Source organism: Aplidium turbinatum, chromosome 9 (assembly GCF_918807975.1).
Source record: "Aplidium turbinatum chromosome 9, kaAplTurb1.1, whole genome shotgun sequence".
NCBI classification, from domain to species: Eukaryota; Metazoa; Chordata; class Ascidiacea; order Aplousobranchia; family Polyclinidae; genus Aplidium; species Aplidium turbinatum.
The window spans coordinates 8373863-8391147 of NC_137480.1; the positions used below are offsets into that span (position 1 = coordinate 8373863).

The 17285-nt window shown below is 38.5% G+C and overlaps 1 long non-coding RNA gene across 1 annotated transcript; it reads left to right on the top strand.

The window, feature by feature from the left end:
• Nucleotides 1–670: 670 nt before the first annotated feature.
• Nucleotides 671–3388, top strand: LOC145776622 (uncharacterized). Its single transcript, XR_014290284.1, has 2 exons — nucleotides 671–815; nucleotides 2089–3388. It is a non-coding gene; the product is annotated as an uncharacterized LOC145776622 (long non-coding RNA).
• Nucleotides 3389–17285: the final 13897 nt, after the last annotated feature.

The window sequence follows — 17285 nt, forward strand, 5'->3', positions numbered from 1 at the left end:
TTTTGTTTGAGAAAGAAAGACAATTCTCCTTAAAGAGGACATATGGTAGCCTTAGCTATTCAATAACAGAAGTTTAACTCTTCTACGACGAAGCAGACTCAGATGCCTGAGCAGTGCCGGTCTTTTGGGTGTGCAAACCGTGCTATCGCACAGGGCCCGCAATTTACAACAAGAAAATCCCAGATCCCTTCACTCACTCAAGAAAACCCACTTCCCTTTTCAAAATACCTAGCTACGCTACTGAATTAGATCATTGTCATTGGGGTCCGCAAAGCATATTCCGCACAGGGCCCGAAATATCTTAAGACAGGCACTGGCCTGAGACATGAGGTCCCACAAGAGCCATTCCTGGCTGCTCTGCTTTTTTACAACTACACCAACGACCTGCCAAACACAGACTATGGAAATACGCATACTCGGACAACCTGGCAATTTTCCACTGCGTAACGTCCTGGAAAAACCTAAGACACTCTGAGCTGAGGCATAAAAACCTCAACTTATTTACAGACGTTTTATAGCCAATGACAGGCAATATATTGAACTTTAATCTTTAATTTGCATGACAATTTTCGTTTTATTTGAAGGTAGGCTACTTTTTAGAAGTAAAAAACTTGAAAAAGTTTTAAACCTTAAGCTACGTTGCTTTTTTAACATTTAGCTAGATATTGCAGACTACAGTAGCCTAATATTTCATGATAAACGGTATTTGTATATGATAATTTTATCATCACTTTCAATACACTTGGAACAAGTAATTAAAGATGTCAAGCAACTACACAGCGGATGATGAAGAAGTCACTCTTGAACTGGGCGAGGTAAAGATTGCCGTTGTAGCATAATTAGGCTATGTTTTTTTTTTGTTCGTCTCTTCTTGTCCGACCCCTGTAGTTAAGTCGGTATTGCCTACACTCACCTTTGTAAAGAAAGAAATATTAAAATCCAAAGACGATGTTTCAACACTTTACATGTGAAGTCGGGTAGCGCATTACAAGAATACTGTAGGGCTACTTCTCTTCTGTTCACAACATTGAATAGATGAAATTGTTTATTAACAGCAACGCTTCCACTGCACATGGTATTTTCAAAACCAAGTTGTCAACTTTGGTTATCGGCTTGCATCGGTGGGCCGCAGAGTTTTTTAATTGTGCATTTACGCTGTAGGCTACAGGCTACAAATTTATTGCAGCTACTAGGAATGAGTGGAGAAAATACTTTTCTCCACATAAACATGTAGGCTATCTTGCTTAAATTGATCAACCAGTAATGCTACTGTAATTAAACTGAACAGTAAAATTAAGCTGAAGCGAATTTAGTTATAAACAAATGGTTAGGTCACCATCATTATCGGCTGGTTGAGTTGCCATCGATTATGTCCTTAAAAATGTTATATTTGGAAAAGTTGGAATATTTGTTTGAAATAGAATATTTCAAGTAGGCTACTTTAGCATGCTCTCCAAGGCAGAACAAATCCTTCTTCAAATTTGTTGGCTATCCTATAATACAAAGAGAGAACACGATCGTGTAAAATAATGTAGCCTACGGTTGCCAACAAAAGCCTAATAATTTCTAATTAGAAATAACAGGGTAGGAAACCAAAATTTGTGTGATATTATGGCTGATGTTCATTATCATTGGGAACAATTGACAATGATTCCAAGATGTTTTCTCAAAGGACATGTCTTCCTAATTCCCTATGAAAATAGGTGTTTGTAGTAGGGCATCATAAGTAGGCCTATGACCATACCCCAAGCGCCTTACCATTTTTGCTGTAAAATGAAATGTGTCTGTGTTGTTTCGAACAAGATTGAAAAACACCGCCCAAGCATTTGCATGAAAATTTGTTGTTTTGCAACGCTAAAATAAGACTTGTGGATTTGAAAAGATATAACTTAGCTCCCTGGGCAACTGCTTATTGTTATTAACCATATATTGCCCAGGTGGTGCTGAATCAGCACCAAGCACTTCAAATGTGCTGTCGCGGCTTAAATTGATATCAGTTGAGTGTTACTGCATAAAGTTTTAAAATACACTAGGCTTTATAGCCTACCGATATTAAATTTCAACTAGAAGAAGTTTTTATATTTCTAGGACAAATATTCATACATTGGGTACAAGCAGTGTCTCAGGATGTGGACTACAGGAAGAAGAGGCGTTTTCGTAAAAATAACAGTCGGGATTATTCTATTTTTGGCAATATTTTTTATCGGGTATGGAGTCGGCTTAAGCATCCACGATCCTTCCCCCAAACAGTTTCCATCCACAGACACGCCTCCAGAAGGCTCAGGCTCAGAGAAAGAGCTTTTAATTGAAATATAGCTTAAAGTTGTTACTGATGTAAAAATCTGGCTTCTGTTTGGTATTTTTACGTCAACACCAATACAATTTGTAACTTTGACTTCATTTCAGCATGTATAGTAGAAGTCGTTGCAAATTCAAATAGCTTTTTGTGTAATAAAACCTGATGAAAAATATTTTCAGACTGACTTGAAACTAAGCGTAGAATATCATACTAAATTGATGACAACAAGTTTATTAAGACTACAGCATAACTACTGTTTTTCTACTTTTTGTTGCATTGTTGGATCATTGTTGAAATCAAAGAAACAAATTTATGAAAACTTCAGTGACAAAGTTTTATATTTGAATTTGGCTTGAAAATGACGGCCATTGGTTGTTCTTTATAGTAAAGAGCTTTTTGTAATGGAGTAAATTTTTGATGTGTTGCAAATTTGATTTTGGTTTTTCTCAATCATTTTAACTTCGTATTCTGTCAAATGTGATGTTTTGCAGATCAGAGAAATTTATGGCACTACAAACAACATTTTTTTACAAGCGATTTTTGGCAAGGTCACGTTCGAATTAACCAAGAAGAAAAGTTTATCGAGTTCATATTTATCGTTTTTATTTGTTCTGTCCACTTTGCAATATTTCAAGCCTTACGTTTTGCCATAGGCTATACATTAGATGGGAAAGCTGCTCGAAAGGCTTAATATATTTCCGAAACTTCTGTATAAGTTTTGTTTCCGATAATTGTTATTTCGTAATCATTCACTCTTGAATCTTTTAAGAAACTACTTGTTTTGACTTTTAATACATGAATCTAATTTCTATCCAATCTCCTAAAGACCTAAGATACTTTAAAACATAAAACAAATTTGCATTAATCCTTAAATCTTAGATGACAAGAACTGAGCTGAAGAAAACACATATTTGTATTTGAAACAATAAAAGCTATTAATACTACAAAAAGTGCTCAATGCCAAGCAAAAAGGCAAAGCAGAGCGAATTAAATCAAATATAGTTATTACTATATTTGATTTATTTGTATTTGATGTATCAAATACGGTAGTTCGTCGAAATTACTTTCATTTCAAAATTGATTGTACTACAGTTCCGAGATGGAAATATACCACAATAACACAGTTCCTGCATTGAATTAGTGGAAAGAATAGCGAAAGAGTAGTTGTAGTTACATGAAAATTATCAAAGATTTTCAAAAACAAAGTATTTTACTTGTAAATCAACTATATCGACACTTGCAAGATCTTTGAAGAAATATTTAACTATGTCAGTCGTGTGGTCACAGCGGTAAACCATAATCTCTTCGTGGGAAAATTTTAACATAAAGTTCCCGAATCCGTTCGTCTGTATATAATGACCGAAGAAACACACACTTAAACTTCTTTTCAAACAGTGTATTTCTGTAAAATTAGCCCGCGGCTATCGAAATTGAGATGCAATGCGTACACCTCTAAAACTGTCACTACGATACAGATTACTTGGATAAAAGACGGAGAATTTGTCCAGCTAGCAAGCACCAAATAAACCAGTTAAATGTGCGACCGACTTCCAACACACAACTTCAAGAATGAATCAGAAAAATTTGTGATAACTCAAAGGCACGCCAGCAGTTCGTGACGCAATATTTCATGTCCAAACAGGTCTCAAACTGAAACAGGTTTAAACCGGTTTGACACAGTCTTACGAACGATGGCGCAATTTTGGCTCATGTTTTAGGAATTTCCATGACGTAATATTCAGTAGACTTGAACGGTTTTTATATGACGTTTGACCAGGCGAACAACCGTCTGGAACATAGCGACCCTAGTTATGACAGTCTGACATGGCATAACTAAAAAAGAATTGACGACGATTGTGAGCCAATGAATAAAAACACATGATACACAAATTGTTTGAATCACTCACGTTTAAGTTAATACGCAAACACAAAGGGCATGCAAAGAATGAACAGCAATAAGAATAAACACGACGATACATGAAATTGATACCATAGGTATTAGGTACACGCAAAAAATGACGCTGTATACAATGGTTGCGATAATAACCGACTGTTCTGGGCTCAGACAAGTGTCGGCCACCGCAGACAAAACCAGGCTCAAACCCTAACACTTAGGTGTTCTTTACGGGGGCGAGGCACGAAATATCCCTCAACACATAGTCTACTTTCACTTTCCCCGTACTCTCATCATAGTTGCAGACGGCAACTATAGCTCTACGAACCACAGGCTTCCCTTTCCTAATTTGTGGAACTACCTCATGCACCCTCCCAAGTTGATACTTCCCACGTTTACCAATGTCCTGGAGAGAACCTACCACTACAAGTTGACCAGGCTCCAAATTCTCGGCCATTTTTAGCCATTTTTTCCGGCCCTGAAGACCTGGCAAGTAAAAATCGATCCATTTACTCCAAAACTGCTGAGAAAATGACAAATTGAACCGATAATCCCTTCTTAGTTGGTCACGATCATGTGGTTGCCCAACAGCACAGTATGGGTCTAAGTATGGGGTCAAAAGTGAGGCAGGGGTGATGACAGTAAAATCCCTAGGGTCGTCACTCAAAGGTACCAAAGGGCGTTCGTTCACGATCCGAACGGCACTACTGGTGTACGTAAGCAGTTCAATAAAATTGGGCTTACGAATTGAAGAGTCCAAAATGTGAAAAAATGCAATTTTAAATTGTTTAACCATTGCCTCCCAGGCGCCACCTTGCGCCGGAGCATACGGAGGTATAGATTCCCAGTTTATCTCTCTCTGTCTCAGGGCGTTGTGAAATTCAGCTGATCCTATCAACTCGGGTAACTTCTTAGATGCTGCCTGAAAGGTACTTCCATTGTCGGAATAGATAGCATTAACCTGCCCACGTAAATCTGTAAACCTTGTAAAGGCAAGTAAAAAATCACTCAGCGACAATGACGTAACCAGCTCAACATGAATAGCGCGAGATGCCATACATGTGAACAAGAGTCCCCAAGCCTTTTTGTGACTTCTACCTTCAACAAAAGTTAAAGGTCCAAGATAGTCTAAGCCGCAATCAAAAAAGGGTTTCCTATGCGCAGTTGTGTGAGACAAAGGTAAATCAGACATGAGCTGCCTTATAGGTCGAGCTTTCTCAATCGCGCATACACCACAGTCATTAAGATACCTCTTCACGGAGGCATTACCATTTGCGATCCAAAACTTCTGTCGCGTAGACAACAAAGTGTGCTGTACTCCACAGTGCGCATTTCCATTATGATGCGACAGTACAACAAGCCTAGTGAAGGGGTGCTTCGAAGGCAAAACAATCGGATGCTTTGCTTCAAGAGAGATCTCGGGAGAATTACTTAAGCGCCCTTCAATGCGGATTACACCAGCGTCATCTACACAAGGTCTGTACTTTTTAAGTGAACGCAATTCTTTCAAGCGTTCCTTCTCACGTTGCGAAGCGCCAACACTACCTCGCTTTATCACTTCCTCAAGGGCATCCGGCGATCGTTTGGTCATTAAATGTACCACATCGCCATACACGCTCTTCTGAACAAACTTCACAGCCAACTCTGAAGCACTGTTAAGATAAGATGCATCCAGTTTTGGCTTCACAAAGCTACGCTTTCTCGTTTTACAGCACAAAAATTCTACAAAAGCAACCAAATAAGCGATTCTCTTTTTCATAACATACAAAGAAGGTGCGGCCTCGATCAATCTGTGAAGACCACCCTGTCCAACGTCAAGCGACTCCTCTTCGTCACGAAGATATAGGCTATGGACAGGTACTGGAGTGGCATTTTCTACAGATGGAATTTCCTCACACTGGTAGAGAAGACTAGAACCATTTAACCACAACTCTCGAAATTCTTTCTTTGTAATAAGATTTGGCCTTGTGCCAACATCAGCTGGGTTCATATCGGTAGGGCAAAAACGCCAATCCTGGGCTCCAGACAACAATAAAATATGCTCAACTCGACGCGTAATAAACTTATTCAAACGTAAATCAGGGTTTTTAACCCACTGCAACACAGTACGAGAATCACACCAACAATACTTAAGGCAGTCGGGCATCTTCAATGCTTCGTAGGCCTGCTTCACGAGTCTTGCTGTATTCAAAGCGGCAACAAGCTCTTTCCTAGCTGTCGGCCAAGAAAACTGATTTTTTACAACAATGGTAGATTTACCCAGAACGAAAGACACACTCAGAATTCCGTTAACCAGTCTACGTAAGTAAACAACAGAAGAGAAAGCTTGATTCGAAGCATCACTAAACCCATGCAATTGATATGAAACAATATCATCCGGACTGCACACACCAGAGTTTGCAAAATACCATCTCGGTAACGAAAAATCCTTAAGCAGGTCCAAAGAGCGAAGCCACAACTCCCACTCTTTAACAAAGCTATCAGGGACCTCGGTGTCCCAATCAAACTTGTCTATCGCCAATTGCTGAAGTATAAGGCGTGCTTTTAGAAAAAATGGCGCTCCAAAGCCTAGCGGATCAAAATTTTGTCCAAGCTGACTGAGCATACTTCGGCGCGTGTGTTTAGCTAAGGGCTTTAAGGAACATGCGATACGCATCTCGTCAGACTCGGTTTGCCACACACAACCCAATGTCTTCGCTGATGGCAAAGTCATATTTTCAGTCTGAAAGTCAATGTCACGAATCAAAGGTGAAAGCATCTCATTATCCAAATTTGACAAGACAATCATAACCTCCTTGTTAGCACTCCACTTACCAAGTTTAAACCCACGGCTATCAAACAAAGCAATTGATTCATGAGTAATTTGCTGAGCTTCCTCTAAGCTATCAGCCGAAAATATAAAATCATCCATGTACATATTATTTGCAATATTGCAGAGAGTCAATTCACCAGCACTGCTGGGATTCTGCTCGATCATTTTCTTTATAGCCAAGCAAGCGATATACGGGCTACTCTTTATTCCCCAAGGGTGTACACAAAAACGAAATGGTACCATCCTACCATTTTCAAGGTCATCATCTTCAAACCACAATATACGAAACAAATCCCTTTGCGACTCAGGTAACTTTATTTGAAAGAAGCATTTAGTCACATCAGCCATGAGACCAAATCTACCAAGCCGAAATCTAGCCAAGACATCTACCAGAGGGTTTAACAAGTCAGGACCCGAAAACATTACATCATTAACACAAGTTCCTCGAAATTCAGACTTGCCATCGTAAACAATGCGCTTTTTTAATTGTGACGTAACAAAGTATGGTAAATACCATTCAAATCCCTTGACATTTCTTGCTTCACCAGTACGCTCAATATAGCCATTTGATTTAAGATCTTTCATGGTGTCAGTAAGGAAATCACGAAGTTCAGGTTGTTTTAAAGCCTTCTTCCTTAAAGCAGCAACTCTATCTGACGCCAACACAAAATTGTTAGGTAGATCAATAACTTCCTTCAACGGAACAGGTATCTCAAATCGACCATCTTTCAACTCAATATTCGGTTCAACAAGTTCTCTAGCCAACTTATCATTGCGAGACAATTCACAGGTTTCATTTTGCAACGTCAAATCCTGAATGACTTTATTCAGGTCTGCTATTTCCATTTCAGGAGACTCAATTTTACGCTGAAAGCCAGAGATGACATCCGACTCTGAAGACGTCTGCACTCTGCACACTTTAGCAACGCTTTCATCTAAGGGTGACTTACCACCACAAGCCAACCAACCGAGAGGAGTGAGCAAAGCATGTGGTTCACTACGATTTTCACCAACACGCTCTTTTTTTGCACACATCAAATAAGCGTTGTCGTTGCCAATCAGTACATCTACAGTACTACAATCATTCAAATGAAACATATTCACGTCATGAAAATGACGGAAACCATTTAAATCTTGTTTATGCGGTAAAGTTTTAACATCGTCAGCCCAAGCTGGGTTAACCACCGAAGTTATATCACAAAACAGTTCATCTGTCTCTAACGACTGGATGTTGAGTTTGACAAGGTCAGCACAAGTAGCTTTCTGACCAGCAAGGGTATCCATTTTAAACGACGCTTTATCGTACGGTTTAAGATCAAGTTCACACACCAAATCACTCGAAACAAACGTCAACTGCAAACCAGGATCATGCTGACAATACACCAACTTCGATTTGCCAGTCATTGGATTCAAAACACGAGCAGCAGTAACGCGGTTAAAGGCTGCTTTAACATTTCCAATCTTAACATTACGCACAGGAACTCTGGCACGAGCCTCATCTTTCCCAACAGAATTCAGAGAATCACGTGACGTCACATAAAAATCATGCAGAAGAAAATAGTGTTTCCTATCGTTGTTAGGCCCACACTTACGACAGTTATTTGCATGAACGCAATCCCTAACCATATGCTGGCGCAAACAATTCAAGCATTTGCCAGCTTTCACAATGACATCTCTCCGATCTTTAGGTGTCAAGCGCAAAAATTCTTTACAATTAGACAAAAAATGATATTCAACTTGACCACGTGACGAACAACAAATGCATGCCGGTAGGTTTTTACGTCTGGCATCACCACCGCGCGGTGCGCCAACAACAGTCGAGTACTGCGAACTCCCTGACATCACATCATCGTGGGGTTTTACGGACGTCTGCCTAACCGGACATGAAGGCAATTTTCCTTTGCCAAACTTTTTAAAATGCTGCGACTCACCAGAATCGCCCATTAGCATAATGCTAAAATCAGTCGACTTACGCGTTTCCTCCCGTACTACAAATTCAAACAAACTCTGAAAAGTAGGCTCATCAGTGCCACCATACTGATCACCTAAAAAGTCAAGATAACGCTGCTTAGCGTCAAACGGGAGTCGCTTAGCCAAATCCAAAACAAAACGTCCTTCCAATTTGTCACGCTGACCATAAGCTTGCGCGTAAAGCAAACACTGCGATAATTCATCTTTAAACTCTTTCAGATCACTGGAAGAGGTCGAAGTCAATTTGCTACCATAGCGATACTTTCTAATTTCCGGTTCTGCAAAAAGACCTCCACGAACCCCAAAACGCTGGGACAAGCGAGCTAACGACATTTCTATCCTGTCTTCCTCTGACAAGCCAGGGGTGTCAGAAACCAAATTAGCAATCGTTTGCGCAGCTGTCCTAACACAAGCTGCTTGTAACAAAGTCAAACGAGTCCCCTTAAAGGGCGAAGCTGCCATTAAGGCCGTAACACGATTTTTAAAGAAGATAAATGGCATATTATTACCATCGTAACCAATCAAGGCCGCCTTATCGAAAAACGTCCTACTATTTTGGTATTCAAAAAAGCAATCCTGCTGTTGAGAACTCGATTTAGCGGGAGAAGACAAGCTATATCCCTTAAGGGGCTGAGTGGGCTCAGTCACATGCACAGCCCGATCACGATCCTCACACACGTTAAAATCAGGAGACGCGATACGCCTCTCACAACCACCCAAATTACGTGTAGCTGGGCGATCCACAACTAGCGGCGCAGAAAACTTTGAAGGGGGCAAAGCATTACTGGTAATGGCGGCCCCGTGACCTGTACGCTCTGGGGGAGGAGTTCGGTTGTAATTCGCAGACCTTGGCTCTACAGCATTCGGAAGACCCTTAGCCGCGGCCCCAAGACCTCTTGAAACAGCTGGAAAACGTGTGGATTGCCCTGGTCCACTCACAGTTTGAACGGGCGTTTGGAAAAGGTTATGTAAATTAAACTGCGATTGATGTTCATTTCTGGAATGCCTAGAAGAGCCCTTCTTAGAGCTACGCCGAGAGCCCACCTCTGATCGATATTCAGCTAAAACTACCTCTTTACGTTGTTCAGCCCTCAACTGAGCGTCTTTGAGTGCGAACTCAGCAGCTCTCGCGGCGGCCTCAGCAGCTCTCGCTTCGGCCTCAGCTCTCGCGGCAGCCTCAGCTCGAATGGCCTCAGCTCTCGCGGCAGCCTCAGCAGCTCTCGCTTCGGCCTCAGCTTGTATCTGGAGCTCCTCTCGTCTTAGCTGCAGGTTAATTTGTGCCACTATCCGAGACGAAGTCCTAGACATCCTAGTGCTTACATTTGAGGCGCTATCCTCAGGATGTATGTCAGCATCCAACATATCTGATAACTCACTTTCTTTTTGTTCAAAGTTATTTTTTAACGAGTTAAATTCGGGATCTACCCTATCACGAAGTTCTGCCAAGATTGCAGAGTTAAAGATTTTAGTCAAAAGAGCATGGAAATGCCGTAATTCCTCTTCTAAAGTAGATAACTTAGATCTAAAAATTAACAGTTCCTGCTTATCACTCAAAGAACCTAGGGCTACAGAAAGTTCCCCAATTTGAGTCAAAATATCCCGTCTAAGATGCCGGGCCTCTCGAACTGACTTAGCCTCATCGTTATTGGGTCCCTCCCCAGAATGGCCTGCCCGACCGCAAAGAACATCATCAGGCTTAAACTCAGTCGAGTCTACGGCGGTCGAGTCCTTGTCGCCACCGAGTGTAGACATATTAAATGTTGGGGCTAAATTAACAATTAAAAAAATGAAGTTACACAAACACACAAATTTATTAGGCTACAGTAGTTATAAAAAATAACTGCCAAGACCGTAAAAATACAAAAAAGAATTTAAATGCACGATACCGTAGCTGTACGGGTATGAAGTCCTAAAGTCCACAAAACTTGCTTGGATTCTTCCACTTGAATCTACAAACACAGATGGATTGTCTTTTAATCTTCTTTCTTGCCAATGAATGTCAAAGTTATTTTTCTTCTGTACCAAACTGAGAAGAATTGTCTTTACTTTTCTTTGCTTCTGTAAGAGTGTAGACTACCAACCAACAAATCTTCTTTTATTATTTCTTGTACTTCTAAGTAGTTCTTCTGCACTAGCTGACAACAAACACGTCGTTTATTTTTATGCCTTCAAGTGCTTCTTGGCCTACCAGCTAACAAAATCGTTTTTTATTTTTCTTGCTTTAATTTCTTGACCTACCAACTGACAAGAACTCGTCTTTTATTTTTTATGGTCACAGCGGTAAACCATAATCTCTTCGTGGGAAAATTTTAACATAAAGTTCCCGAATCCGTTCGTCTGTATATAATGACCGAAGAAACACACACTTGAACTTCTTTTCAAACAGTGTATTTCTGTAAAATTAGCCCGCGGCTATCGAAATTGAGGTGCAATGCGTACACCTCTAAAACTGTCACTACGATACAGATTACTTGGATAAAAGACGGAGCATTTGTCCAGCTAGCAAGCACCAAATAAACCAGTTAAATGTGCGACCGACTTCCAACACACAACTTCAAGAATGAATCAGAAAAATTTGTGATAACTCAAAGGCACGCCAGCAGTTCGTGACGCAATATTTCATGTCCAAACAGGTCTCAAACTGAAACAGGTTTAAACCGGTTTGACACAGTCTTACGAACGATGGCGCAATTTTGGCTCATGTTTTAGGAATTTCCATGACGTAATATTCAGTAGACTTGAACGGTTTTTATATGACGTTTGACCAGGCGAACAACCGTCTGGAACATCGTGATATAAGTTGGTTGGACATTCATCATGCACGATTGCGAATGGTGATCTTTAGGATGACACTCTTAAAAGTAAGGTCTTCATCCATCAATCAATTTGGACGCATCTTAACGACTTGTGTTTGAACAGCAGCCTGATACAGAGCTTGAGTTTTCTTGATGAACAGTGACGTCATAAGCATTTATCATCTTATCCCAAAGAAAAAAATTGTCATTTTTACATTGATTCAACGTCTGCAGACGTTATTAAATGTAAAAATGACGTATTTTGCTGTCTGGGCTGTGATTCTCAACTTTTTTTTACTTTTTCTACGCTATGTTTGCTTGCTTGAATTCAGTTCATATTGATACGCTATGGTGCCTTTCCACACATCAAGTTAATGCAAAAAGAATGAAGTTTACAAGCTGGGCAACGTATTGGTTGCCTGCAATGAAATGATAAGTTAAATGCTTCATTTTATATCTCAGGAATTGATAAAACATCCATACGTGCCCACTTAGGCTATATATATATGTTTACGTTTAATTATAGCTTTGCAATAGAATAGGCTACAAAACTACACTAGGACTAAAAAACTTTTTTTCGAAGAAACACTCGGAAGCACTGGTCTAGCCTGATGGAAACAAACAATAAAAACAACCAATCACATTTATAACCACGTCACTTTGTTTTGGAAACTACATTGAACGGCAAACTATTAATATTACCAGCAATATATAGAGTATATTGCGAGTAATATACACTATATTTATAGATCAATAAATTAAGAACCATACTTTGTGCGTCTGTACTTCCACAAGAACTAGGCGTAATTACATGATATGTTACAATCGCGATAGTCTATGGCTAATTGGTTATTCTTACATTTTTACATTTCTAAACAATTTCATAAATTATTATTATTAATATTTCATGTACGTGTCGAAAACGTTTGAGTTTATTTTATTTTAATTATGTTATATTTTGTGTGAAATAAAGTATGCTAAACCCGCTAAAGTTACTATGTTTTATTTCTCTAATTTCATAAATTCTTATTGAATTCATATTCATTGCAGACCAATATGTAAAGTTTCTAGAAGTTTTAAATCTGTTTCATAACAACTTTCTTTGGAGCGTCTCTTTTGAGTGAAGTTTTATCATATTAATAACAATCAGTGTTTCAAATTACACAAATTGTTTTTTAAAAAATTTGTGCATTTCGATTAAATTTGCATCATTTCAGCGTTTTCTTTCCAGTTGCTGCTACGGTTTGAGAGATAGCGCCTGAGTCAAAGCATCAATTCAAATCGAATTCAGGAGAGTTAGCTTGTCGATCAGACAAATGATAATAAACAGCATCACATTAATCAAGACAGATCGGCCTACTTCCGCTCTCAATTTGAATCAATGATGCAAAAAAGTCGTGACGATAATCTGAAAAAGTTTGTGTTTGCCAGAAATCTGAAAGTCGCTGTTGCCAGCCGGACGTGCAAAAAAGCAACGAAAAGCCGGCGCTGAAAGTAGACCGCTGTTTATAGCAGTTGAAGTTGTGGATTTAATGTTCTGCAGCAAATTTAAAGCCTTAAACCAGGATTTACGTGGACTCAACATACATGTGAGTTGATACAACACAAGAAAGCAAGTGGGTCTACTACTGTTTTCTTTCGCAAGAAACCACAGCGAATGCATGTTCGTTAGTGCTTGTTTAGAAAACTAGGAATGTGGTAGAAACCTTTAAAATCGCATCATTCAAAGAACAACTCTGACGTCAGCACATGAAATGGACCACAAAAAGGCGATCCAGTTCAGATAAAAATGGCATAAAACCACATAAAGTTGTCCCAGCTGGTAAACCAGTCCATTTTAAATTTTTACCTTGTTTCATTCTATGCAAACGTTGAATCAACGTGAAAAAATGATTTGATGACTGGGATGATGCTGTGCTTTTACTTTGCCTATTTTGAACAATTCCAAACGTCAGAATAAGACTAACGCAAATTAAGACAGCATAGCCAAAAGGGCAGACCTACAATTGAGAGTTAAGATAGAATCTGTCTCAGTCAGTGTTTGACACGTATTGCTTGAGGCATTGATAGTTCAAAGGGCTAATGATGACAATATAGCCCATTGCACACACGTTCGCACTGAAATGTTTACAAGAACAGGAAGCGTGTCATGCTCAAATAGTAGCCAATATCAAGGCAGAGGCTACTTAGTTACTATTAACGCATTGAAAATGAGTGTACGTGAGTTGAAATTAAATAAAATATAGTTGTTGCTTACAATTAAATGAAAGATTATTGCAATCTATAGTTTGTTGTTAACCTGATTGAAGTCTTGTAAATGTTTGCTTCGTTTCAATAGAGATTTTTTGTCTTGGTTTTGGTTTTGTTGAAAGAAAAGCAATTTTGCTTCGTGTGATTGTGAACTGAAACCACCTGTTATTATTCAGATTTACAGGGGTTCAGTAAAAAAAACATTTTGTTTTATTTCGATAGAAAAGTTTAATTAAGTTATTTGGAAAGAATTTTGCTTAAACAGCACATAAAAAGCATACAGAAACTGATATTGCTTATGCAAGCAGAGGAGTTTGAGAATCAACTCCCCATAAGAATGCAATTCTTAGTTTTTCTAACGTTTTGTTGTTTATTCATCTATGTTTTCATAGACATTATAATCTATTTTTGATCATCACCGCAATTATTTCTGTTTTTTGTTTCTTTAAATTGACTTTGCGAAGAAATATTTTTACTGATATGATTAATAATGGAAGGAAAACAAAACTAAAAAGACACCTAGCATTGGTATCGAAATTTCTAATGGTGGGCTATTGCAGAGTTACATTTAGTAGTACCTCATGAACAAAAATCTCTGCGCAAGCCATTAAAATAACAGATGGTACAGTAAATTATACGCTGTCGATAATAAAGTATTATTACTGGTTTGGTTCAGGATCATAAAGGGTACCAAAACCTTCCTTGCTAGAAAAAAGATGTGGCACAGAAATAAATTAGCTTACAATGCAACCTTTCAATTTCTACGGGAAATTGTGCGCTACGATGCCATTACAATATTCTAAAGCTACCTTCGAAGCAGCAAAAGTTTAAATAAACGTTTACCTACCCAGACAGCAAAACCATCATTTTTATATTGATTCAACGTCTAATGTAAAAATGATGGATTTTGCTGTCTGGGTGCCTCCAGTTACATTGTGTTGTAAAATGACAAAACTATGACTGTTATCATAACTTGGATTCCAACCGAGCGCACGCTGCCTCTTGTACGTCGATTAGACGTCGCCTGATGATGACAACACTTAAAAACAACACGTTGTTCTGCGTAGGAGACTAAGGTTTGAAAGTGAACATTCAGGCATAGTGCTAAAGCTGTTCATCAGGTTTTGTTTATAAACGTTAATGTTGTGTGGAAGCATATTCTTCGACGGCCTGGGTGAAACAGGAATTGGCGCTGCTTGGCATTGCGCTTGGCGTTGAACATTCTTTTGTGATATTAATACCATTTATAGCATAACTTACAAATAGCCTACACAGGAATAATACAAATATTGTACTAGCTGAAAAACGTAGTCAGTGGATCTGCTCTTCTAAAGTAGAGCTACCGTATTTGAAACAATTTTTTTTTATCGAAACAAAATTGTACTTGATGAAAACTGAATTAAAGATATAAACGGCACTAAATGTTCCAGTAAAAAATAGCTCAAAACGAAATCACGGCAACGGAGATTAACGTAGGCCACCGATAAATTGTAATTGATAAACTTTCGAAGTAGACTATCTAAAGTTTAAAGTTAAACACTTGCCAATCTAAACAGCTTGTAGTTTTTTTGAATGGCATGAATCATGGTCACACACTTTAAATTGTTATAAGCTTTCTGAAACAAAATGGTCCAATATGATATATTTTCGTTGCGTAGGCTAGGGCTTTAAAAGTTGCCTAGCTGTTATCGTTGGAGTCAATAAAAATGAATGGAACTTGTTTCAGAAATGTGGAAATCAGGCTGTTTCTTGAATATATGAATTTTCCAAGAACTGATATTGCATATCCCTATTGCTTGTTACTTGATGACGTCTTTTAAAAATAATATTTAAAGCTACTGCACAGCAATGCGATATTTTAATTCAAATCATTTGAATTGTATTTGCTGACGACTAGATAGTAAAGAGAGAAAAGAAAAACCTACCAGAATAAACATTGCAAGCACGTAGCCTACCATTAAAGACAATTGGTGGAAGAAATACGCAAACCTGTAAGCGAGTGAACAATGATGAAATATTTTCTGCTCATTTTGTTCTTTTGCAGACGTTAAATTAATGCAAAAAAGAACTGATTTGCATGCTAAATAAACTACATCAGCAGCTACCTCCTTTAAATAATTTGTGGATTATTTAGTACTGAGGCTCGCTTTTGTATTATCTTTTAAAGCAAATTGCGAATCAAAGTAAGCTATGCGATCGTTCTTTCTTACTGTCGAAAGCTCATTCAGTTCATCAAGTTGAACGTGGGCATAATATTTCAGCTTTATTATTCACCTGATAAGAAAAGTCATATGCAAACAATGCAATCCATTTAACCTGTTGTATGTTTGCAAAGAAAGTAAGGGGCTGTTAAAAAAACCATTACCAAAGTACAGCTGCGCCAAAACAAATTTGATTTCTAACTAATCTCTATCAAACTGTTATCTAAAGCAGGCTTACTTGTAAACATTCCATTTTTTACTTGAATTAAAATGCACTTGTTAAACTATTTCAAACAGACCATGACAACAGTCCGCCTTGATTGTTCAATCGGTTAAGCGCCCGAATTTGTAAATGAAGAAACTTCGTCAAACGAAAATATTATAACTGCTTCTTAGTTCTTAGTCAAGAGATCCCCTATCCTGGAACTCAGAAAATATTATAGCTTAATAAACTTCTTCAGAGGCTTTCTCAGTCCGAGAGCAAGATTTCCAGAATCAACATTTGACAAATCAGGCATGTCTAAGCAATCATTGGTAGGTCAGGATTTCATTGCCTTGGAACAAATGAATTGACTTGATTAACCTATTGCCTTTTCAATCAGCAAAGAACTGAAAGAGAAAGATTTTAAAACTGTATTGAATTTGTCTATTTGACCTCATAGCCTAGGCTTGTACTGCATGATTTTTTCCTCAAAACAAATTGTAAAGAAAACCAGAGAGACTGTTTGCGCCGTCTTGCAACATTAGTTCAGAGCAAATAATATTTGAACTGTAAATGCCTTAAACAAAAAATGACGTCAATGCAATTCAAGGCGAATTAAATGAGAAAAGTAATTCTCAGGATAGAGGGGGATTTGGACGGAAATTTAAAAAGAAATCCAAAGGTTTTATAATGTTCTGTTGTATTCTGAAACCAGGGCTATAGTTGAAATTAAAATTGAACCCCCGCCCTAGTTTTATCTAATGCAATGTAGACGTAAGCCTCCCTGACGTAAGCATAACCGATTCAGGCCAACGCTTTTATGGAAACGAGGTACAATTTTTTTCAAGAGGAAGTCACCTA